General features: G+C 47.1%; 1 long non-coding RNA gene across 1 annotated transcript; it reads left to right on the top strand.

Moving 5' to 3' along the window:
- LOC103669037 lies at positions 1-25,318 on the top strand. The gene is made up of 3 exons (XR_570188.2): positions 1-89; positions 5,339-5,528; positions 24,910-25,318. It is a non-coding gene; the product is annotated as an uncharacterized LOC103669037 (long non-coding RNA).

The following is a 25,318-nucleotide window of genomic DNA, read 5'->3' as shown; positions in this document are numbered from 1 at the left end:
TGCACCGTTGTGCTCTTGCTCGATGGTGCTAAAACAAGCTTGCTCCGAGGAGCCGTAGATGCTGTTTCTACCGAGCGAAAATACTTTCTGTAAGTGATGAAAAATTTTTCCACTTTATTCGGTTGTTTGGCTGGAGCCCAGTGCATTTAAGTCTCAGCGTTCTTCCGGAAGGAGCCAGGTTTACTGCATCCCCCCGACCTGTATTTCGCGGGGAGAACAGTTAAGAAGGAGCCTGAGCATTTTACCGCAGCCGGCGGGACTTGAAAAAGTGACAAAGGCACCGCTCGTGTGCGTGGCTCGGGGACTGATTCCCCCTCTCTGTGCAGGGAACCAGAAATGTGTCCGTTAAGGGAGTGCTGATGGCTGGGCTTAGCCTGGGAAGGTTCTGCAAACGAGGCGTTTTGAGCGGAGGTTGTAGGTGCCCGGCCCAGACTGGGCAGGACTGGTAGAGTAGCCTGGGATGGACTGAGCGTGTGGAGGGGGAGGAGGAGGGAGCTCCCACGGGCTACTTGGGGACGAGAGGCAGCAACGGCGGAAACAGCCCTCAGTGATTCTTGACTGTGAACCGCACCGGGCCAGTCGCTCCTCGTCCCAGCTGCAGCCAGCCAATGAAAGACACAGGGGACCCCCGAGCCAATGGAAACCTCCCGGCCTGCGGAGGAATTGCCACTGGAAACATTTATGGACACCTGGCCAAGAGGCTTCTTTTGGCTGTTGCCCTTCCAGAAGTCCAGGACAGGTGTGTATCAAGGGCCAAAACACCAGGAGCGTGTTCAGTTACTCATTCTTTAGGATCAGAGCCCCTGCTGCTTGTAAAGACATACAAACGCCATTATAAACGGTGAGGGGACAAAGAAGAAAGGCAGGAGGGCAGGGGGAAGAAACGTGCTTCCTGACCTCACCATCTTAGAAGCTGGCGAAGGGTTTCTCCCGCTGTTCTATGCCCTGTGTCATTTTTCCGGCTATAAAGGTTAGCGTCTTGCATTTGTGTAATGCTTTACAGTTTCCAAACTGCTTTCACATGCGTGATTTATCTAGTAATCACTATAACTTATAAGGCAGGTACTCCTACTCATATGTAACCAGTGGAGGAAGTGACACTCGGATTTGTTCAACCATATACCCAAAGAGATGCAGCTGTTAGTGATAACGGTGGGACTAGAGCTCGGAGTCCTGACTGCAAACCCAGGGCTCTTTAAATACAGCCAGGGAAGGAAACCAGGCCTGCTTTATGATTTCTGGTGTACAGGGCACACCCAACAATTAAAATGAAATCCAGAAGGATGAGGTTAATTTTTTCCCTTAGTCATCACTCTTTCAAATTGCCCCTTGAAACACAGGCTAGCTCTGCTATCACACACCTGTGTGTGAAGAAGGGATTCGAGGGACTCACTGCCAGGAAAGCCAGTGTTGGAGGTAAGAACAGAATGGGGGGCAGGGGGTGCAGATGGGTCACTAACGGTGGCTTTCTTCCTTAGCCACACTCATCGTTAGGCCAACTCGAGATCCGTGGCTCTGTCTTCTATCATACTGGTTGTCCACTGGAGGGGTTTCTCCTGTCCAGGGCTCTGCCTGCACAAAATAGGCTACACTCAAGGGGACCCCTGAGGCCTCCACCTCTGCCACTGCCATGGTCCCACCCCTGAGGAAACAAAGACACCCACCCCTCCCATGACCGGGACAACATCGTTAAAATGAGTTTTGCTCCTAGAGGACGGTCACTTCAGCATCACTGCGTCTCTGGCATGGTCCCAGATGAGGACTCTGGCGTGTTCAGCAAAGTGGGTCATCCTCAGTGGTCCCCAAGGCTGAGTGGCAGTCACAGTCAAGCTTTTTAAAAATGCACGTCACTGAGTACGTCTCTGGGCAGGGATTCAGGAGGCCCTAGATGTGTGCTGTTTGTTTTGTTTTAAACACTCTTAAGTGATTTAGGTGATCGGCCAGGTTTGGAACGCACAGGGGTAGAACGACTTTCATCTGACTTTGTGGATTATTGGTCAAGTGAGGAGCCTGTCACTGAGATGTTCGTATTGCTTAAGAATGGGCAGAAAGACAACTCCATTCACAGCAGAGCCCAAAAGGGAACTAAAACTGCTCATAGTAGGAAAATTCTGTGTTGAGTATATGACCTTAGAGGAATAAAGGGCTAGGGAACTGAGAATGGGTGGGGACTTATTTTCACAAAAATGAAATTAAAGAGTCAGTACTCTAAATAGAGATAAGGTCAATGGCTTATATTTACATGACTTCTGTTCTGATCAATGGGCCGTGTTTGCTTCATTTCCCTGCTCTCTAGATGTGCACTGTTCCTGTAGTAGCCACTGGCCACATGTGGTTACGGAGCCCTGGAAATGGGGCTGGTCCAAACGGAAGTGTGCTGTCTATGTAAACTGCACACTGGATTCCAAAGACTTTGTAAAATTAACAGCTCATGGACACCTTTAACATCGATTATGTGTTAAAAGAATATTTTGGATCCCCTGAGTTAAATCAAATACATAATTAAAATTCATTTCACCTGTTTCTTTTTACGTGCTTTTAATGTGGCTCTTAGAAAATTTTAAATTGCATATATGGCCTGTGGGGGCTGAAAACCTTCTTGATCTGGGTGATGGAGATATGTGTGTGTGTGTACGTGTTGAAATCCATCCAACTGTGCCTTGAGTACTGTACTGCCATATATAAATAAAAATCAGTTTTTAAAAATTTAAAACACAAGAACACCTGGGTGGCTCAGTCAGTTAAGCATCTGCCTTCATTTGGCTCAGGTCATGATCCCAGGGTCCTGGGATCGAGTGCCACATCGGGCTCCCCCTGCTTCTCCCTCTGCCTGCTGCTCCCCCTGCTCGTACTTTCTCCCTCTCTGACAAATAAATAAAATCTTTTAAAAAATAAAATTAAAAATTAAAAAAAACAAACTAACAATGGCTTCCTTGTTGCATTTAGAGCAAAAGCTGAGCTCCTCTCTGTGGCCCCCCCAAGACCTGGCCTACACTGCTCCCTCACCGGATACCATTCTCCCCATGGCTCATTGGCCTTGCCGCTTTTCAGATGTACCTGGCCCATACCCATCTTGGGGTATTTGCATTTTCCTCTGCTTGGAAGGTTTTTCTTCCAGATCTTCTTTGCTCCCATTTGTTTCTCAGCTCAAACATCACCTCCTTCTTCCCTGACCATCTATAATGGTTAGGATGTTTCTGGTCAAAAGAAGAAAGAAACCCAAATTGGCTTAAACACTGAAGGGAATTTATTGGCTGTGAAACTATGAAGTCCAGAAACAAATGAGGCTCCACCCAGGGTATAGTCAGGGCCCTGGATCCTTTTTACTATGATTCTCTGGGGGCTCCCCTCAATAGGTCACCTTAATCCTCATGCTGACCCCCTCTATGTTAGCAAAATGGCTGCAACAATCCCTAGCTTCACCTCCATATCCCACCTCATCCAGAAGGAGAGAGTTTCGTGCCCTCCAACACTCAAAGGAAAATCTTGGACTTCACCTAACCAATCCCTTAGCCCAGGAGAATCCCACACACTCATTGGTGTGACCCTGAACCAGTCACTGCTCACAGGACCCTAATTAGGCTTAGGCTATGAAAGTCCCATGACACCCAAATCTCAAGGCTACCATGTATTTCAGAGATTCGAATGGGTGCTCCGGGGGCAGCCCCCACCCTCCCTCCTGTTCTGCTCTCTCTTGCTATCTCTCTCTCTCTCTCAAAGATCTTTTTTTTTTAAGATTTTATTTATTTATTTGTCAGAGAGAGAGAGAACTTGTGCACACAAGCAGGGGGAGTGGCACTCAGAGGCAGAGGGAGAAGCAGACTCCCCACTGAGCAGGGAGCCAATGCAGACCTCGATCCCAGGACCCTGGTGAAGGTAGGTGCTTCACCAACTGAGCCACCCAGGGACTCCAATAAATAAAATCTTTAAAAAAAATTTAAAAGAAGAACATCCTCTAATTCTAAAAACAACAACAACAACAAAACAAAACAGGAAAAAAAACACCACCACTATTATGGCGGAGTAGCAGGACCCAGTGCCTGGCTCTGGCCTGGCTTTTTCTGGCCTCCCCGTCTAGAGGGCACAACTGTCCCCTCCTGGGCAGGACTGCTGCTGGTCCATGAGATGTCTTCACGTAAACCAGGGAGAGGTAACCCCTCTGGCTGGTGCAGCCCAGCCCCCAGGTCCGTGGTGTGGAGGGGCGAGCACTGGATTGTGGACAGCGGCTCTGGGGGGGAGTTCTGAGTCAGAGCTCTAAGATCTCACCTTCTGCTGTGTCCTCACACCTCTGTGACAAAATCCCGTGCGTGTGCTCTGCTTGCTGCTTTCACTCTCTGTTCTTTCACCAACTCCCAATACCCTCCTGTTCCAGTTTGCAACAAGATAACTGCCATTTGCATGTATTGAAGTGAACTTCCCATTTGGTACTTGGAACAGCATCCAAGTGTAACAGAATGTGGTTCGGGAGGAATTGCTGTCCTGTGTGCTTACTACACCTCAAGAAAGACCGTGGGAAACTAGAAAAAGGGCCAGCCGAAGTTGTCAAGGAAACAGCGAAGCTACCATAAAAACACAGAGTGAGATGTTGAGGGTTCCTCCATCTGGGAAGACAAAGGCTACGGAGGAGTAACATCTGTTTGATCATGAATGTTATGGTGACGGTGGTCATGAACTCATTCACCAAATCCTGAACTAGACCAGCGTGCACTGCTTAAAGCTTGAGAGAATTACATGTAGGAAGAATGGAAGACAATCTGACTTCGCTCAGTGGGTGGTAAGCTCATGGAACTCATTACCCCATGCAGGAGTCAGGCGGGAAATAAAAATGCCCAGTAACTGTGGAAGACTGCTGTTGACAGATTTTAATGACTTCGAAGAGGAACAAGGAATGCCTTGGGATATCAGGATGTGCTCTTACAAGCGGCGGACAGGGAGTGTAAATGGCTGTTCACATGGCTTCCCTTCATATCCCCGGCAGGGACAGAGTTCTAAGCAGGACAAGACCAGGAGGCAAGGCTGCCCCCCACCCCATGGCCTGGGCAGTCGGGAAGATCGCCTTGTTCAGGGGTAGGGGGCCTCACCGATCAAAGAGTGACTTTTCCAACTTGGGTTTCTGTAGGCCAGCTCCAATCTATTGCTGGGAATCTGGAGGTCACTGAGACAATGAAACGATGTTTGTGGAAACTTCACATAAATGTCTACTCGGTGGAAACTCATCTGTTGTCATTACAACAGCTAACATATATCACTACTGTGTGCAGTTATAAGTACTCATTCCTTTAATCCTCATAACAACCGTGTAATACGGGTATTATTATTTCCTCATCCTATTTGACAGATGGGAAAACTGAGGCACAGAGAAATAACTTGTTCAAGGTCCCAGAGCTAGTAAACGATCCAGGATTCAAACTCGGGCTGACTGACCCTGGAGTATATCACTTCCCCATGAAGCTGGGGTTAAGGCCACTCCTACAATTCTGCCGAGGAAGACACCGCTCAGCTCCAGTCCAGTGTTGCCGCGAAGGAAGGTAGGCCCATTGTGACCATGTACGTTTTTTCAACAAAAGTCATGAGAGTGGGTTCTGGATCAAACAAACCAGGCTAAATCCAGCCTGAAATCATCTGGGTCCTGACTTCTGCTCTACCCACACCACCTCCCCAGTGACAGGTCTTCAGTCAGGATGCTATTGTCCATGTCCAGGCTCGATCAAGTTACTAGGCCTGCACTCTGGGCAAAGCAGGGGAGACTGGTAGGACAGATTCATGGGGTTAGGATGCTTCTGTGACTGGGGGTCTCTCCCCAGTGGAACAGATTTGGTGCCCCTGTCACTAAGCAATACTGGTAATCTCTCGGCTCCCTTGCAGTTCCAGGACCCAAAGAATCTGTGAATGCCATCACAGAAAGCAGCATCTAAGGCTCTAAGGCAGAGAGAGAGGTCTGATGTGTCGGAAGATCGGCTCTGTGGCATATAACTTGATTGCCCATAATAAGCACATAAAGCACACAAAATGTGCAAAACACTGGGCTACACCTTAGATCTGGCTTGTGCTGAGAAAATGGGCAAGGCAGAGGCAAGGTGAGGAGCTTGGGGCATCAAGTGGAGCCTTCATTCAGGGTCACCCGGTAGGGTTGGGCAGGTTGTGCACTGCTCCTCAAGTGCACAGGGAGGACGGGGCCTTTTTCTAGTTTGCACAGAGGCACTATCTATTTGCTAACTGACCACTCCTTAGGGTGTGTCTGCCCAGAGGAAAGACCTTTTCTAATTCAAAGCAAGTCTCCATAGGTACCATGGGGACCCCGAAGAAATTTGGGGTGCTGCTCTACAGCACAGAGCCCGATGCACCACCTCAGGACGGGGCTCTGAGCTCAATGACAGGACTGAGCTCAGGACACCAGGATCCAGAGCCCTCACTCCCCTGTGCCCTGTACAGTCCCAACCAGCCGTGCTCCTGGGAGGAAGAAGAGGGAGGGTAAGGAGGCCAGCCTGCAGGAGGACCTAGTTCAGCTTCCTCATTCTGTCCCCTGAGAGGAGAGCAAGGTCTACCCAACCCCTGGGAGCAGGAAGTGGGAGGAAAAGCCACACCTGGACACACGACCCTTTATTGCGCAAGAGCCTCACCCCTCATAAACGTGGCTGAAACAGTGTCCTGGATCCTGACCAAACAGATTACAGCAGCGACCTGGAGGGAAGCCAGCAGAGGAGAGGGGTGGAGACTTTCTCTCCCCTGTGGAACACGGAACGCGGTCTCATTCAATCCTCACAATTTCCCTTTTCACGGGTCAGGACACTGAACCTCACGCTCAGGGATAAGGAATTAGGTCAAGGTCACATAACTAGTAAGTTGCAGAAGTGGGCTTCGAACCTGAAGTGGTTGCTGTGGCCCCTGCCCAGGCTCCCCTTCAGGGGTGATGACAGCTCATAGCCAATCCCTCCCCAGGAACTGTCCTGCCTGAAGGGAACCACCCCATCCAACACTGGCCCCTTTCTGGGAGCAACCCCAGTCTAACTCAGCCATGCTGTGGAGGGGGAGGGGTACAAAAATCCAGTGCCTTGCTCCAGTTTGGGACAACTCTGAAGGGCCATCCTGGCTTCAGAGCTTTTGTCGCAACTGTTCTATGTCCACATTTCCCTCTGACCAATCCTGCTCCCCTCACTCTTAGAGCTGCTGCTGGGGGGCATGTGCCCCATAAACTCTCTGCATGCAAATCTCCCTCTTAGAATTGGCTTTGGGGAAAAAAAAAAAAAAGAACTAGCTTTTGGGGCATCCCACCTGAGACCCCTGCACTGCCCACCTTTATGAAATGCTGCTTCCCACCTCAAGCTTGCCAGGATGGAAAAATCCAGGATCCAAGTAGAGAGGGTGAGGCCACCCAGAGATAAGCAACAGCAGGAAGCCAAGGCCACCCCTAGGCTGGACCGACAGAAGGGCGGGGGCAGTGTTACCTGAGCCCAGGGATCGCCCAGCCAGTGGAAGCAAGAACTGCAGGGGGTCACAGCAGGTGTGTCTGGGAGAAAAAAATCCCTCCTGGAGACACAGCCCTGAAGCTGGGAGTGGATGGGTGAGACCCTGGCTCCTCCCCTCCTTCCTCCTTCAATTTTAGGATTAGAGACTACTTAGAAGCACACGGAGTGTTATACCCAGGTTTAAATTTGCACATATTTAGGTAATATTAAAAACTAAAAATTTTAAGTCAGTCCAGATCCCTTTTGAAAAGGAAACATCGATGTAGAATGATATGCTGGGGGAGGGCCCCAAAGCACCCTCAGCCTCAGCCCCAGCCCTGCACACCCTTAATGTCCCAACTGTCTATTGCTTTGATCCCTTCTGGACTGGGGGTGGAGAGTCCAAAACTGCCCAGGGTGCCAGAGGATTTTTAGAGCTGGAGGGTCCAACCTATGGAGAGGCCCCATAACTTTAGGGGACCATCACTTCAGGGGATTAAAGTCACCTCTGGGCTTTTTAATCTCAGCCTAGAAGGGTGTGTGTGTGCGCACAGTCTCCTCTTCTGTGGTTCACAGGACAATGACTGTGCACATCTTTGAAAACAGAGAGGAGTCGGGACGCCTGGGTGGCTTAGTCGGTTAAGTGTTTGCCTTTGGCTCAGGTCATGATCCCAGGGTCCTGGGATCGAGCCCCATGTCGGGCTCTCTGCTCAGCAGGAGCCTGCTTCTCCCTCTGCCTGCAGCTCCGCCTGCTTGTGCTCTCTCTCATGCTCTCGCTCTCCGACAAATAAATAAATAAAATCTTAAAAAAAAAAACAACACAACACTTTCTCTCCCTCTGCCCCTCCACCCCATGCTTGCACACACGTGTTCTCTCTCTAAAATAAATAAATATTGAAAAAAAAATAAAATAAAATGGAGAGGAGTCCTGGGATTGAGCCCCATGTCGGGCTCTCTGCTCAGCAGGAGCCTGCTTCTCCCTCTGCCTGCAGCTCCCCCTGCTTGTGCTCTCTCTCATGCTCTCTCTCTCTGACAAATAAATAAATAAAATCTTAAAAAAAAAAAACTTTCTCTCCCTCTGCCCCTCCACCCCATGCTTGCACACACGCATTCTCTCTCTAAAATAAATAAATATTGAAAATAAAATAAAATGGAGAGGAGTCATTGGCATTGATAATAGGTAGAATGTGAATATATTTGGTTTGTGCTGTGTGGAGGGAAAGCGCCTCTGGCCTGTCTCCAGGGAGGAAATCAAGGTCCAGTGGAGGGATGAGGACTGAGGAGCCCAACCCAGCTCCTGGCTCCAAGGAGGCCAGGTCCTGCCCTGGAGACCAGCTGCCGTCCGTTTGTTTGCCAGTGGGCCGGGGGACCAGGGCTGAAGGCACATCTGCTTCTGTTTATTCTTCCTCCTTATCTTAATGGGCCCCCACCTATCAGTCCCTGTTACCCCTCGCCACCCCCGGGGCACTCAGGTGCCTCTTGCTGTCCCACACAAAGGGGGGGGGGCGGGGACAAGCTGGAGGCTTGGTGACCTGGGAGAAGGCTCCTCACTAAACACCACCCCAGGCTCAACTGGACGCTAAGGTCAAAGTGGCAAAGGGGAAGAGGAGTAAAGGCCAGACTCTCTTCCTAAGAAGGAAAGCAGGAAACTGGCAGGTTGCTAGGGACAACCTTAGCTCTTAGCTCTAAGAGAAATGTAATTACATTTAAATTTCAGGTTACACCTAGGCTAATAACTACAACTGGAAATTCCTGTGGGGAGGACGAAGTTTTCTCTCATGAAGCGATAATAGAGTCACTAGCCCTTGAGCCCAGAACAGTCAATTTCATACAGGAAGAACTTAGCTCAGATAGGGCCCCTGCTGGCCAATAAGGCACCTTTGCGCAGATTAGAAAAAGGAGGCCCCTTCCTCCAGGCAGTTCCCCCTCTGGCTTCCCAGCACCCTGGGACAGGAGAAGCAGGACATAATCCTAGCAGCCTTCCCTTCCTCCCTCCCCTCGCTCTCCCTTCCATTAACCTGGACCGCCTGAGCTCTGAATAGACCACCCCAGAAGAAGAGCTAGTAGGTGTGAGAAAAGCTTAAAAGGCTTTTAACACTAACTTGGTCCAAAGTCCCTGCTCCGTTTCATTCCATGATAAGGCTTCTAGTGGAGTTACAAGAAAGCTTTCTCATCACATTCCAGGCCTGACCTTGGTTATCCTAAATTGTGATTATTGGCAATTTAGAATACATGAGAAAGGTACCAGGTTTCTCTAGGACTTCCTTTTGCCTCATGCCTGTCATCTTCAAGCATGGTTTTTGTTTTTAATTGTAGATATCATGAAGTTCCATTCTTTCTAAGTAGGTTTTTTTTCATTTTTGTTTTGTTTTTTGTTTTTTGGGGGGGTGGTTTTGGTAGCAAAATTGATTGGCAATATGGCATGGTGGTTCCAGGATTGATTTTGGGGTCAGAATGATCCAAGTTCCAATTTTAACTCCCCTACTTGCTCACTGAGTGGCCCTGCACAGTTTACTTCTCCACACCCCAGTTTACTCATCTGTAAAACGGGGATAAGTAAATGTATTTACCATAAAGAATTGGCCCATGGATTAAATGAGGCGATGCCCGGAAAACCCTTGGTGCTGGGCACATAGCACCTAAGAACCATTAGCTACTGTGAAGCTTATTTTAAACGGGTAAGGAAATAGACACCTTACTTCGGGGTAATCGAGAAGGACGACCATGTTTTCTGTCCCTTGGAGAAATGTCTGATTCTCTGTCTGGGGCCAAGAAAGTGAAACTGGGGCATCAGTTTGTGCCAAAAGACTAGGAAGTGTTCAAAAACATAGGAGACACAGAAGGGATTCTTAGTGGCCACATTTGGGACAGTTTGAGCATCAGAATGAATAATGACTACAACTGGTAACACAACGAATAAAACAAAATCCATGTGTCCATAGTGATATTCAACACAAGAGGGAAAAGAAGGAAAAGAGCTGATAAAAACGCAAGGAGTAATAGAATTGGAAATCATTATTTTGCAGACCCCAATGAAATAAGTGATTCACACAAAGATTATCAATGGAGCCACTGGATAAAATATGTTCACATTGCCACAGATGACTTATGTGTTACCAAGGGGAGAATTTCCCTTTACGATAGGGCGATCGGGGGTCACCATCTTAACTAAGCAATCAAACTGAGCATCACCAAAGGTGCAACAATTATGCACCTTCTGATATAAAAGAATGTGAAAAACACAATACCACCTGTGAATTACTACTGCCGACATAACTAACATGAATCTAACCAAGCCTCATGACTACATGGCAGTGAACAGAAAAGATGGACATAGAGGAACAAGTTAAACTATGCCGAGAGGAATCAAGAACACAAACTCACAGCGTGGAACACACTGTAAGACAACTGACCTGTGACAAAAGCTCTTTCCTCGTCCAGACTTTAGTCAGGCTCCTCTGAACATCTTTCGATTAGGCCTTGACCCTGGTCGCCACTCAGTCTTGGGCCTGCCCAGCCAATCTTAGCAAAGAATCTTGCTAAATCATCCCCCACCCTTGACATCTGATCACCCTTGACTTCTGATCAAGGTCCTCATCCCCCAGCTTTGATGTCTAAGCTCTCGACCTGCCTTTAGCAAGAGTCATGTCAGGTCAGTGTAGCAAGAATCCCCCTCCCCTTGACGTCTGCCCTTAGTACTTATCCATCCACTGACCCCCTCATCCTGCCCTTTGGCTATACATCCCACCTGTCCTTTTTTCAGAGTTGAGCCTGATCTCTCTTCCTTGTTACAATAATCTTGAATAAAGTTTTCCCTATCATTTGAGGACAATTTTTTCCTTAACACTTCAAAAAGTTAATGTCATTTTCTAAGAAAAGTCAAATTACTTTAGAATAAAAGAACTTAGACATAACAATTAAATGAATATAAGATACCGTGATTGGATTCTGACCCAAAAAAAGGAAAAAAAAATCTACAATAGATCTTTGTAGAACAACTGGATCCTTTTGATTATGGATTGGATATTAGAAAATCATAAAATTGTTAGTTTTTGTATATGTGATAATGGCAGGGCTGTGCTTTGTCTGAAAATTCTTGGGGAAGATCCTGTCTTGCTTCCTCCTAGCTTTTGGCGGTTGCTGGCAATCCTTGGTGCTCCTTGGCTTAGGACAGCATTAACCCCTATCTCTGCCTCCACAATCACGTGTCCTCTCCCGTGTGTCTCTCTGTGACTTCAAATCTCTCTCTCTTTATAAGGACACCAGTTATTGGAGGGTCCCACTCTACTCCAGGACGCTCTCATCTCAACTCGATTACACCTGCAAAGGTGCTACTTATAAATAGGTCACCTTCACTGGCACCAGGGTTTAGGACTTGAGCCTGTCTTTTGGGGAACATAATTCAACCCACAACAAGGGTGAAATGTCAACAGGTTTGAAATTTACTTTCAGCTCTTTCAGGAAAAAAAATATATATTGCTAGAGAAAGAGCAAGAAAGGAAAAAAAAATCAATTAATGTAGTAAATGTGATCATTGTGAAATCCGGGTGGAAGATACAGGGGTGAGCATTGTATTCTTTCAACTTTTCTATATGTTTGAACATTTTCAAAATAAAAAGTTGAAGGAAAAACAGATTGCTGACGATTCTACCATCCACAAGCCTATTGTTTCAGATATCTGGGGCAGGGCCTAGGAATGTGTATCTTTAACAAGCATTCCCTCCCCCCCCTCTAGAGAGGGAATGGAAGAGAGAAGGGGCAGAGGGAGAGGGAGAGAGAGAGACTCTTAAGCAGACTCCCCACTGAGTGCAGAGTCCAACTTGGAGCTCCATCCCAGGACCTTGAGATCATGACCTGAGCTGAAATCAAGAGTTGGACGCTTAACCACCTGAGCCACCCAGGCTCCCCAAGCACTCCCATTCTTAATAAGCACTTGAATGTGATCCTAACACAACACTAGGGTTGAAAAAAACTATAAATGCTGATACTATACTATTAAAATACTACTAATACTAAATATATTATAAATATATATAAACACTAAATATATTTTAGGAAATAGAAATAATAACTACCATAAACACTTAATACTATTTTTATATTTATATTACTAGATACTGTAAATATCATAAATACAAAAATATTATGAACTCACATAGATGTATTTAAATCCCCGGCCCCTTCTTTCTACCAACACACTCTAAGATGTATTCTTTCTTCAGCAAAAATTTATGTAGAAGTTTATCAACCAAAACAACATGCACACACACTCATACAAAGATGGTGAGTATTTCAGTGAACACTGGCTGATGTAACAAGGTCTAACAATTTATTATTAGATATATACTTCACAGTAGGAAGATCTATCCAAAGTAAGTTTATTTCTCTTGAACATCAGTAGGCTTCAGCTGGATTATTTTTTACTCCCCCTCTCTGCTCTTCTCTCTCTTATGGGTATATGCTTTTTTTTTTTAAGTCTCTTTACTCACATTTTGGTGGGGTTTGGGGAGGAAGCTAAGGCTTGTGCACGTGTTCCATCTGCTATGTTTGATGGGAAGTCCTCAGAACCCAGAGTTTTCAACTCTAACTTTGTTGAAACAGGCTTCCTCATGTAAACCGAGTCCCAATTTCAAAATGGAAGTCAAGGAGAATTAGGACTTCATTCACATAGTTTGAGGACCACTTTCCAAACATGCGTGGGCCTGTGTGGTGAAGTCTGAATGATCAGTCTAAGAATAATTGTCTGACCATCATGTGTGCACTGTGAATACACAGCTCAAACCCAAAGCCCCAGCCTTGTCCCTTCTGATGAAACACCAGTGCCCACAAACAGAAGGTTCCCCTTCTCTAGCCCTGGAATAAACAGGAAGGTCTCTTGGGGCTGTGGTCTTAGGGCTCTAGCTCTGCCCCTAATTTCTTCAGACCCTTTACTAAGAACTGAGTCATTGCAACATCACACCCAGCCAGCTGTCTCAGCACAAGAAAAGCTTTGCTGTGGTATGAGGTTTTGTGGGCTGCAAACTACATCTAGGTCAGCAAATTAAACTCCACGGTGTGGTTACAGAGTCCAGCTCCATCGAGCTGAAGGGCTGTCTGACTTCAGCCTCTGGGCACTGGCTGTTTTGGTGCTTGGGAGACCAGGCCCCTCGGAGGGCGTTTAAGGTACAACACTTCAAGCCTAAACCACTAGATGACATATGCCTAAACTCCGAATCTTGTTTTCTCCACCAGGGCTCTAGGGTATGTGAGAGCAACAATTCTCCATCGCTGCAGACATTGAGATTGTGTGTGTGTGTTGGGACAAAGGAGGAAGATGGAGACATGTTTCTTTGTTCCTTAGTTTCGCCTACTACTTGTGTTTCTTTGCTGCCATGTTGACCCAAACACGAGCCTTTCTTCTCAGTTCCCTTTCATGGGAGTTTTTAAGAATAATTTCACAACAGGTGGCCAACTGGTATACCTAGATAGGGTTTTACAAAGAGCAATATCTCAAGGGAGTGGAGTCATCCTGATTCAGGAGCAAGTCTCATATTTATAGTGGATAAAGCCCTCAGAAACTAGATTATGTTAAAAATTCAAAACAAACAAAAGTTCAAAACAACTCAGTGAATACTTATTTGAGGGCCTGCTGCTATCTGGGGCTCAGGAATACAGACGTGAAACCAGAGTTGCCTCTCAGGAGCTCCTTGATGTCGGAGGAGGACCAAAATTCTAGTGGATGACTACACTTTTTACTGCCCAGCACCTGCTCACGCTTCTGGAAACAGTACCCCAAGTTCACTCTGGGGAAAACCCCTCCCTCATCCTCTGTGTGCTTTCAGTGGTACTGAATCTGCCCCTGGCTCTAGAGCTGAGGTATAGACTCAGGCCCGGCCACAGCGATTGGTTTAAACATGGGCATGAAACCTTCAAAGCCAAAGATACCCATGAAATGTGTGCTGATAGTATTCAGGCAGATACTAGATACTTTTTACTAGGTTGCTACCAATAAGGATGATGTGAAAATAGAGTTGCCAGAAGCTCTAAGATGAAAACCTAAGAATGAGGCCAACATTAGCAGAAGACGATCTGAACGGGAGAAACTGAGCTCCTTGGTCAAGCCATTCTTGAAGTTCCACATATTCCTAGACTTTTCTGTTAATCGTCCCAATAACCGTTTTTAGGGGCGCCTGGATGGCTCAGTCGGTCAAGCATCTGCCTTCAGCTCAGGTCGTGATCCCAGGGTCCTGGAATCGGGCCCCACGTCGGGCTCCCTGCTCAGTGGGCAGCTTGCTTCTCCCTCTCCTCCCTGCCTGTGCTCTCTCTCATGATCTGTCTCTCTCTCTCTCAAATAAATTAATAAAAGCTTTTTTAAAAATAATAATTTTTAAAAATAATCATTTTTGTTTGTTTAAGCTATTAAATGGGGTTTTCTGTAATTTGCAACTAAAACAGGTCTGTTAGTAGTTTGAATAGTGTCCACCAAAAATTCACACCCACCTAGAACTCCAGAATGTGACCTTATTTGAAAATTGAGTCTTTGAAGATGTGAGGATATAATCAGTTAAAAATGTTGAGAGGACATCATCCATGATAGATGGTGTGCCCCAGATCTAACGACTGGTGTCCCAAAAGATGAGGAGAGGCAGGGGCTGGAGGAGTATACTCCCAAAAGCCACGGAGCACCTGGGGCCACCAGAAGTGAGGAAGAGACGGGAAGGATCCTCTCGAGAGCACGTAAAGGGAGTATGCCCTCGATGACACCTTGATTTCAAACGTCTGGCCTCTCAAACCGTAGAATGTCCACTGTTCGAAGCCACCTAGTTTGGAGTACTTTATTATGGGGCCCTAGTAAACCGATACCCTCTCATATATGAAATCTTTCAATAAACATTTATCGGTTCCTAATACATGTCTGAACAGATCTCAGCATAAAATCCAGAGAATGCAGAGAGTATATTTGAGCCAGGACATTATGAGGCCTCAGGAACTGTCTGTCCCACCAACCTGTCCCGCCGTGGGCTTCCCTGGAAGGCCCCAGGGAGTCTGCAGAATTCATATTCCACGGGGCTCCCCTTTCCTAGACTTCCTGCAGGTCACTCTCCTGATGCACGCACTTCTTTTCCTTCAGCCGGGAAATGAGCTCCATTTGACAAAAATTGAAAACATTTCCCCCAATTTGTTTTCTGTTGTCTTACTTTGTTTATAGTAAGCGTTGCCCCGTCGAATTTCCATTTTTATACATTTTCAAATCTATCCATCTTTTTAATTTTTTAAAATTTTTTATTTTTTTAAAGATTTTATTTATTTGAGAGAGAGAGCGCACATGAGAGAGAGAGAGAACAAAAGCAGGGGGAGGGGGGAGGGGGAAGAGGGAGAAGGAGAAGCAGACTCCCCGCTGAGCAGGGAGCCCAACGTAGGGCTCGATCCCAGAGCCCTGGGATCATGACCTGAGCCGAAGGCAGATGCTTAACCAACTGTGCCACCCAGGTGTCCCCAAATCTATCCATTTTTTTTAATGGCTTATCATTGTTGGCTTTTTAAACATTCCCCTGTTTTTATCAAGCGGGCTATACTACCTAATAAGGTAGCTTTTTCTCCTTTTTGTTTTTTTCCTTATTGTAGAAAAATATACGTAACAAAATAGCTCATCGTCACCATTTTTAAGGGTACGGTTCAATGGCGTTAAGTACATTCACGTTGCGGAGCAACTGTCACCACCATCCATCTCCAGAACTCCTTCCATCTTGCAAAACTGAAACCCTACACCCATCAAACAAGAACTCCCCATCTCTCCCTCCCCCTGCCGCTGGGAGCCATTCTACTTTCTGTTTCTATAATTTTAACTACCCTAAGGATATGGCAGCTTTCCTTTATATTTGCTTCTACTTGCCTTACGCTGCTTTTCCGCTGCCTTTTATTGGGTGTTCCCAATACACAGCAGCAGTGGTAACAGCGACTGTGTGCGGTGTCCAGGCCTCGTTCCCAGGCTCTGCAGCCAACGGCCCTGACCCGCCGGCGTCCCTGCCAGCTATGTGGCATTTGGCACATTTTACAGGTGAGGAACGTGTGGCCCCAACTAGCTATACAAATTGCACTGATTAAGAGTCTCACACTCTTATTTGGAAGAGGGAGGAATCTGAACTTGTGTCTGTCCAAGCCAGGGCCGGGGCTCCCTCCACAATGCCGTTTTAGAAGACTGGTGTGGATGCCCTCAGAGTGAACGGCTTCTACAGACCTCGGATCTTGTCTCTCAAATGCTGAGCACTCCTGGCTTTACTCCGACAGGAGAAACTGACTTTCAAATATCGCATAAACCTTTTTCACCTTGAAGCCCGGTTACAAAACACAACTCCCTTGGGCCACCTGGCTGCCTCAGTCAGTAGAAAATGTCACTCTTGATCTTGGGGTTTAAAGTTCGAGACCCACGTTGGGTGAAGAGTTTACTTAAAATAAGATCTTTAAAAAACAAAACAATCCCAAATACAACATGGGAGAATAAGAGGAAATAATGATTAAAAAGCAAATTCTACCCCCATGGTCAAGATTCCAAAGTAGAAGACTATGGTAGCCCCAAGTGGCTCCCATGGGTGTGTCCCCATTCCACTCTCTGTTCTCCCTCAGGTAGCTGGCCTCTGGCTGCCCACTTGTCTTGTCCTAACCACAGGAAAACACAGAAAAGTGTGAACTTTGCCTCATTTGAACTCTTTTTGCTGTGTGAGACGTGTGTGTCATTTAAAGGAAGTATAAACAATGGTGGGTGATACTTGCATTGGTTTGGTAGGGCTGACCTAATGAAGTGGCTTCAATGACAGGAATGTCTCACGGTTACGGAGACGGCGTGTTTGAGGTGAAGGTGTTGGTAGGGTTAGTTTCTTCTGAGGCCTCTCTCCTTGGCTTGTACGTGGCCATCTTGTTCTTGTGTCTTCATTCCACGCGCTAGTCTGCTTGGGCCGCCAGAACCCAATACCACAGGCGGGGGGCTTAGAGAGCAGACATTTGTTCTCCCACAGCTGTGGAGGCTGAAGTCCAAGCTCAGGGTGCCAGCCAGGTCAGTTTCTGGTGACAGCCCTCTTTCTGGCTTAGAGGCGGCTTCTCACGGTGTCCTTGAAGGGTAGACAGAGTTCTGCTGTTTGCTCCTCTTCTTTGAAGAGCGCTAATCCCATCACGAGGGTCTGTCTTAGCTCAGGCTGCTGTCACAAAACACCACACACGGGGGGAGGGAGGACATACACACGACAGTTGTGGGAGCCCAAACAAACGCAAGGTGCCAGCACTGGTCACGTTCTGACCAGGGCCGCCTTCTAACTGCGGCATCCTCGCGGGGCGGAGTGCGGAGTCGAGGAAGCAAGCTCTCTCCAGACTCTTGCGAGAACACTATTCCCATTCCGGAAGGCTCTCCCCTCGCCGCCTCATCTAATGCTCATTACCTCACAAGAGCCCCACCTCCTACCACCATCGCATTGAGGGGCATGTGGCTGCAGCATATGCTCATGAGGGCGCAAACGTCCTGTCCGTAACAGGGCCCCACCCGCAGGACCTCATGTAAACCCAATTATTAAAACCTAATTATCTCCCAAAGGCTTCATCTCCAAATAGCATCACTTTGGGGTGGGGGTGGGGGGAGGTGGTTAGGGCTTCAACATATGAATTTGGCCGGGAAGAGGGGGGCCGGGGACAGGGCGCAAACATTTAGTTCACTGCACATTGTCTTTTCTCTCTTCCAGCCTGTGGGCAAATTTCTTCTCCTTATAAGGTCACTATCCCCAGTAACCTCATTTGACGTTAATTACCTCTGTAAAGGCCCTATCTCCAAAGATAATCACATGCTGAGGTACTGGGAGTTAGGATTCCACATATGAATTCGGGGTGGGGGAGGGGGGTAAATCCAGCCCAAAATACTACTCTGAGCCTCCCAGAACGAAGAGATTTTTCCAAGTCCAGCATTACTGACCCCTCCCAAGCCTGTGTTATAATCACACTCACCAGGTATCCACTATTCACAGTCTCACTCCCAGCACCTTATTATTACAAAAATGTTCAAACACACAGAAAAGTTGAAAGAATCCCATAATGCTCACCCATGCCCACCACCCAGACTTAACCTCTGTTGACATTTTGCCACTTTCGCTTTATCCATACACATGAGGGTTTTTTTTTTTTTGCTAAAATTCTTGAAGATAAGTTTTAGAACTATTTCACCCTGAAATGCTTCAGTATGCACCACCTAAAAATAACCACAGTGCCATTTTCACACCTAAGAAAGTTTACGATAATTTCTTTCTTACTTTCTTTTTTTTAAGTAGATTCTATGCCCAGCATGGAGCCCAACACAGGACTTGAACTCACAACCCTGAGATCAAGACCTTAGCTGAGATCAAGAATCAGATGCTTAGGGGCTCCGGGGTGGCTCAGCCGGTTGAGCATCCCACTCTTGATTTCGGCTCAGGTCATCTCAGGATTGTGGGATCGAGCCCCATTTTGGGCCCGGAGCTCAGTTTGTTTGGGATTCTCTCTCTCCCTCTCCCTCTGATCCTTCCCCCTCCCTCACTCATGCAAGAGCACACACATGTGCACACATTTGCTTGCTCTCTCTCTCTGAAATAACTAAAATCTTAAAACGAAAAAGTCACCACTTAACCGACTGAACCACCCAGACACCCCTACAGTAATTTCTTAATATCTATCATCTAATATCCAGTCCATATTTAAATTTCTCTTAAAATACATTTTATAGCTCTTTTTTATAGAACCAGAATCTAAACAAGATTCACAAATTGTATTTGGTTGTTATGTCTCTTTTATTCCAGAAAAATCTCCCCACCATTTATTTTTTTGACATTGATTTTTTGAAGAAACCATGTTCGTTGTTTTATAGAATAACCCACATCCTGGCTTGTATGCCATTTAGCTTGTTCCTCTATCCCTTTATTTCCTCTAAACTGGACTTTTTCAACTGGGGTTCATCTGTACTAAAACAATTCTAGATTCATAGGGAGAAATTTATTCATTATATACAAAGGAAACTGTGATGGTTAATTGTATATGTCAACTTGGCTGGGGGCGCCTGGGTGGCTCAGTTGTTAAGCGTCTGCCTTCGGCTCGGGTCATGATCCCAGGGTCCTGGGATCGAGCCCCACATCGGGCTCCATGCTCTGCTGGGAGCCTGCTTCTTCCTCTCCCACTTCCCCTGCTTGTGTTCCCTCTCTCACTGGCTGTCTCTCTGTCAAATAAATAAATAAAATCTTTAAAAACAAACAAACAAAAAAAACTTGGCTGGACCACAGGGTGCCCAGAATTCTAGTCAAACATTATTTTAGGTGCAGCCATGAGAGTGTTTCTGGGTGAGATTAACGTTTGAATTCGTAGACTGAGTAAAGCAGATTGCCTTCCCTAATGTGGGTGGGCCTTATCTAATCAGTTGAAGGTCCGCGAGAACAAAAAGCCTGACCTTCCAGTGAGTAAGAAGGAACTTCTACCTGACTGCCTTGGAGCTGGGACATTATTATTTTCCTATCTTCAGACCTAAAAGGAAACATTGGCTCTCCTGGGGTCTCAAACCTAGTGACTTTCAGACTGGAACTTAAACCATTGTCTTTCCTAGGTCTTCAGTGTGCCAACTGTAACATTTGAGACTGCTCAGCCCCCATAATTGCAGGAGTCAGTTCTTTGTAACAAATCTGATACACACACACACACACACACACACACACACACACGTTCTCCTATTGGTTCTGTTTTTCTGAAGAACTCTAATACAGATGCCTGGGGTCACTGGGCTTATTTCTTTCCCAGAACGCTGGACGAAAAATTAAGGTGAATAGATTAACCATTTGGGGCAAGAACATTTCACTCATGTGACATCAGAAACCCCATAATATGTCCCTCTACTAATGATACTAAATTTGGTCAGTTGATCACAGATTTTTATTTTATAAAGTCTTTTTCCCCCTCGTGATTAGCAAGTGATTCTGTGAGGTTAGGCACCATGCAATTACCATGTTTCTCAGCTAGTTTTTACCAAATGATTTTGGTACTCGTTGAAGATCCCTGCCTAAATCAATTATTTCACTGGTTGCCTTCCCAACCATTTAAACTTCAGAAAGTTTGTCCCTCAAAAGGCTACAGCTTCATCTCCTGTGATTAACGTATGTAGCAGGTGTAACCAAGTCTCTTAGCCCTTAGAGGGCCTTCCCTCTCCTACGTTTCCTCTGATAACTGCTTAGTCTGCGCAGACCAGGCCTGGCTGGTTGATTTTCCGGTGCCTGGAAAGTAAACACTAGAACATTTTGTATCTTTGGTTGTGGTGCCTGAAATCAAGAATCAGAACCATTCGTGGGGGTGGGTGGAGGGGAGCGGAAGTGCCATGGTGAAGTGAAACAAAGCCGGCTTATCTGAATTAAGAGCAGGCTAAGCTGAAGCAAGTACCTGATGTTGAGAAGATTCCAGCAGAAATGAGGGACTGGGGGAAGGTAAGGTGCGGACGCTGCCGTCAGAGAACTGGCGGGATGCTGAGCACCTGCCGTGATGCAAGATGCAAGGGAACTGAATTTTGAGGTGGGGCTTCTCTGTTCTAGCAAGTGCTGGTCGGAGGAGAGCGAGGTGGGGGAGAAGGGGAGGTACAGTGGGCCAGGTCGATTGAAAGGAGTGGGAAGACTGACAGCAGAGGACACGGTGCCCAGGTGGGGGACAGGTTGAGCTCACACCACACGTCATCCGAGCAGAGGAGGCTTAAGGTCAGACTCTAGGGAAGAGCAACAATTCATGCACCAGCTAGGAGGGACTTGGCAGGAAGAGCGGAGAGCCAGTAGAGGTGACCACAGAGCTAAGCACTGAAGAACGAGGGAAAGACGACAGTTCTAGAAGGAATTCTAGAAAGGCAGGGTGGCCGGAAAAGCACAGCTTCTGTGCCAGGAGGGAAGTGTTGGTTCCAGGGGCCTCTCCCTGTCCCACCTCCCCTCCACTGCCTATACCCACGCTGGTTGCCGCAGGTACCCCAGGAACTGCATCTGTGGGGCTTGAGAGAAGCCAGGGCAGCAGAGCCTCGCTCTGCTCTGCAAGACCACTCTACCCCTGCCCGTCACTGTGGCCATTCTGCTGCCCCTCCCAGCGGATGCCGCGGGAGCTGCCTGCAGTGGTACCCCATTACCTTAGCATTTCAGCACCTGGAAGAGATTAGTGTCATTGGCAAACCTGGGGAGCTCATTGTGCACTTCCTCTTTAATGTGATTTGTAAAAAAAAAAAAAAAAAAAAAAAAAAAAAAAATCCAAAAAACTGTTGAATGAGATCAGTTCCAGCACTTTCCCTAGGGATCCATGTAAAATCTACAGAGAAGTGTCCATTTATCACTACCCTGGGGTTTCCTGTTTTGAACCTGACTTGTTCTTGGCAGACCCTCCACCCTGGTTTCATCATGTTGAAAAACCTGGACAGACTTTAACCCTTTCTTTCCCCCTCATCCTTCCCTGGTCCCTGCCCTGAGTTTCAAGTCCCTGGGCAGGACTCAGGCCTCCAGGGACCCACAAGGCAGGAGAGGCAGCTAAGTAAGCCCCACGCTGGTCATACCCCCTGTGGTCTCTGCACTATGCTCACCCCTTTCTTTCCTAGGTAATATTTCATGAAAGTCGGGGTGCAGAGGAAATGCAGGCCCATCTAGACTAAACTCCCCTGGTGATCTCAGGGGCAGAGCAGTCCTTGGTGTGGGGTGTGGCTTACAAAGAGTGGACAGATCCAGTTTGAAAGCAAACACCTGGTTTGGCCTGGACTGTTGAGGAAAACAATGGAGAAGAAGTGACCATGAAATGGGGAAGGTAAATAATGGCACTCTATCTATGACTGCCCCGAGAAAACTGGGGAGGGTGTCAGTTCACTTGTCTCTTCATTAAGTCAGGACTGTGTCCTGACCACCTACCGATACTGGTTTGTCCCCAAGCCCACCTGTGACCAGCTGCTTCAGGTAATAGGAAGTAATGCCATGCCCCTCTGGGGCCAACACAGTTACGCCTTGCTTCACGGAAGCTTCTTAGCTAAATCCTCCCTGCAAATGTCAGAACAACTGTGTGTCTACCCAGCTTCTCCTAAACCCAGACCCTAACCCCCAGCTATAGAGTGTGCACGTGACCCATGCTGTCAATCATGCGCCCCATCCGCCCCCCCACCCTGCCCCGGCCCCGGTGCCCAGAAGCCAAGAGAGACCAAATGCAACTAAGTGGTTGCAATTAAAAAGCAGGTATGGAAAGCCTGATGGTTGCCTCCCCCTGATATTCATTTTCTTCTTATTCCTTAGCACTGGAAGTCCAATTTTTAACAATTGTGATAAAATTCACAGAACACAATTCACCCCTTTAAACTGTACCTACCCTTCCGTATTTAGTATGCTCACAAGGTTGCACAACCATCACCACTATATCCAGTTCCAGAACATTTTCATCACCCATAGGATTTATTTTATTCAGGGCAGCAAAGCTGCCAGCTGCAAGGCTTCCTTTCTCAACTCCCGCTGCAGCGACGGTGCTTTGTGACAAGGTTTAGCCCATGAAATGCGAGCACAAGTGTAAGGGGCCCCCAGGGAAGGGCCTTACGAGGGGGTGGCACCTTTGTCCTCCCCTCTTTCTTTCTTCCACTGCCTTAAACATCAGCTGACCTTCCAAGGGCTTAATGGAGGAGCTGGCCTAGTTGGGGTTTTCACCCTTGGTGTGGGCAGGACAGGTCTTCAGGGCTCCGGAGTGTCTGCCACTTGCTACCAGTTCAATCAGAGCCACACGAGGGTGTGAAGACCAGCACGTGTGGCTCTTCGGAGAGCCACCAATACAACAGGCTGCTGGCCCTGCCCACAATCCTGGGGTGTCCCCGTGAGAGAACGCTCTGGGACGTATGCCTATTGGACCTGACTTTTCTGACCTTGTCTGTCTCTTGTCTGTCTCCAGGCCCCTGGAACTTTGACCACTAGAGCTGATGAGCCCAGCCCTCAGAGGCCTGTGTGGCAGCCTGTGCGGCAGCCAGAGTAGTAAGCTTAGACAGCACTCTCTCTGCCCCCCGCTTCGATAGAACCATTTGACATGGATCGGCCCCCGTAATCCTCATAGTAACCCTAGGAGGTTAGAATCGTCATTTCCTTTTTAGACACTAGGAAACTGAGGTGCAGAGCCATTTATGTCGCAGGGCGGCATTTTGTCCTAAAACAGAACAGAGGACAAAAGACCATACGGTGACATCCACGCAAATCCTCCTTCCACTCTGGTCCTCCCCTCCCCTCACCACTGTTACCATAGCTCCACACACAGACCAGGGGGCTTAGCGACAGAAATTTATTTAACTGGCCCTCCACTGGCTGTTTCCGAACTTTTGCTATTATAAACAACACTGCAACAAATATCACTGTGTATATATAATTTTGTCCATTCGTGTATCTGCTGGATGAATTACTAGAAGTGGGATTTCTGAGTCTAAGGGCACGCGCATTGGTAATTTTTTTTAAAGATCTATTTATTTACTTTAGCGAGAGAGAACGCACACGAATGGGGGTGCAGAGGCAGAGGGAAAGGATCTCAAGCAGACTCCATGCTGAGTGAGGAGCAAGGTGCGGGGCTTGAACTCATGACCCTGAGATCGCTACCTGAGCCAAAACCAAGAGTGGGAGGCTTACCCGACTGTGCCACCCAGGCGCCCCTGTGTGTGTAATTTTCATGAATACTGCTCTCATAAAGATTGGGCCGATCTGCCCTCCCTTCACCAGTGTTTGAAGCCACCTGTTTTGTTATAGCTTCACCAACACACCAACAAAATAGTATCAAACTCTGGCAAACTGGTAGGCAAAAAAAACCCAGAACTCCACTGTACTCTAACTTGTCACTTGTGTGTTTGCAGTTACATTGAGCATCTTTTTACCCATTCAGTAGCCGTGACCCCAGGCCAGGGGACAGCTGGGCCCTCGGGCCAGGCCTTGGGCACAAGTACTCCATCCGCACCGCCAGAGTCAACAGAGCGGCATCTCAAGGCACCAAGTCAAATGCTTCTTTCCAAATGGCAGGGCTGCCCGGGGTGACGGTCCAAAACCAGAATAGCATACTTCCTTGCTTTCTAGTTTTAGTATTTTTTTCTGGTGCTAAAATAACATACGATCCAGACTAAAAAGAATATGAAAGAAAATGTAGGGGCACATGGGTTGCAGCCAGTTAAGCATCTGCCTTTGGCTCGGTCACCATCTCAGGGTCCTGGGATCCAGCCCCGTGTCGGGCTCCCCGCTCAGTGGGCAGTCTGCTTGTCCCTCTCCCACTGCCCCTTCCCACTCGTGCACACTGTCTCTCTCTCAAATAAATAAATAAATAAAATCTTTTTAAAAAGAAAATGTAAATGACCGTAATTGCTCGACCCAGAACTACAGGAGCAACGTTTCTGTGTATTTGCCACCAGTTCATTTTTCTACAAATGTATTTGCTTTTCCTTTTGAAAACTGTATTTCTTTTTCATTTCACTCAAATACAGGTATATATTCTCACAAAAAAGTTAGCACCAACCAGCCTTACAGAGGGAAGAAATCTGACACAAGCTACCACATGGATGAACCTAGAGGACATCATGCAAAATGAAATAAGCCAGTCACAAAAAAGACACATACCGGACAATTTACCTATATGAGGTACATGGAGTGGCCAAATTCATAGAGACAAAGAAGAATGGTGGTTGCCAGGGGCTGCAGGGAGGGGGGAACGTGGAGTCACCATTTAAAGGACATGAGAGTTTCAGATTTGCAAGATGGAAGAAGTTCTAGAGATGGTTGTACAACAGTGTGAATGGGCTTAATACTACTCAACTGTACACTTAAAAATGGTTAAGATAGTAAATTTATGTCACGTGTATTTTACTATGAGTCACAAAAATTTTTAAATTTAAA

Source organism: Ursus maritimus, unplaced genomic scaffold, assembly GCF_017311325.1.
Source record: "Ursus maritimus isolate PB19 unplaced genomic scaffold, ASM1731132v1 scaffold_3, whole genome shotgun sequence".
Taxonomy (NCBI): Eukaryota; Metazoa; Chordata; class Mammalia; order Carnivora; family Ursidae; genus Ursus; species Ursus maritimus.
Note: the sequence above shows the minus strand (reverse complement) of the source record. Positions and strands in the feature narration are given on the sequence as shown.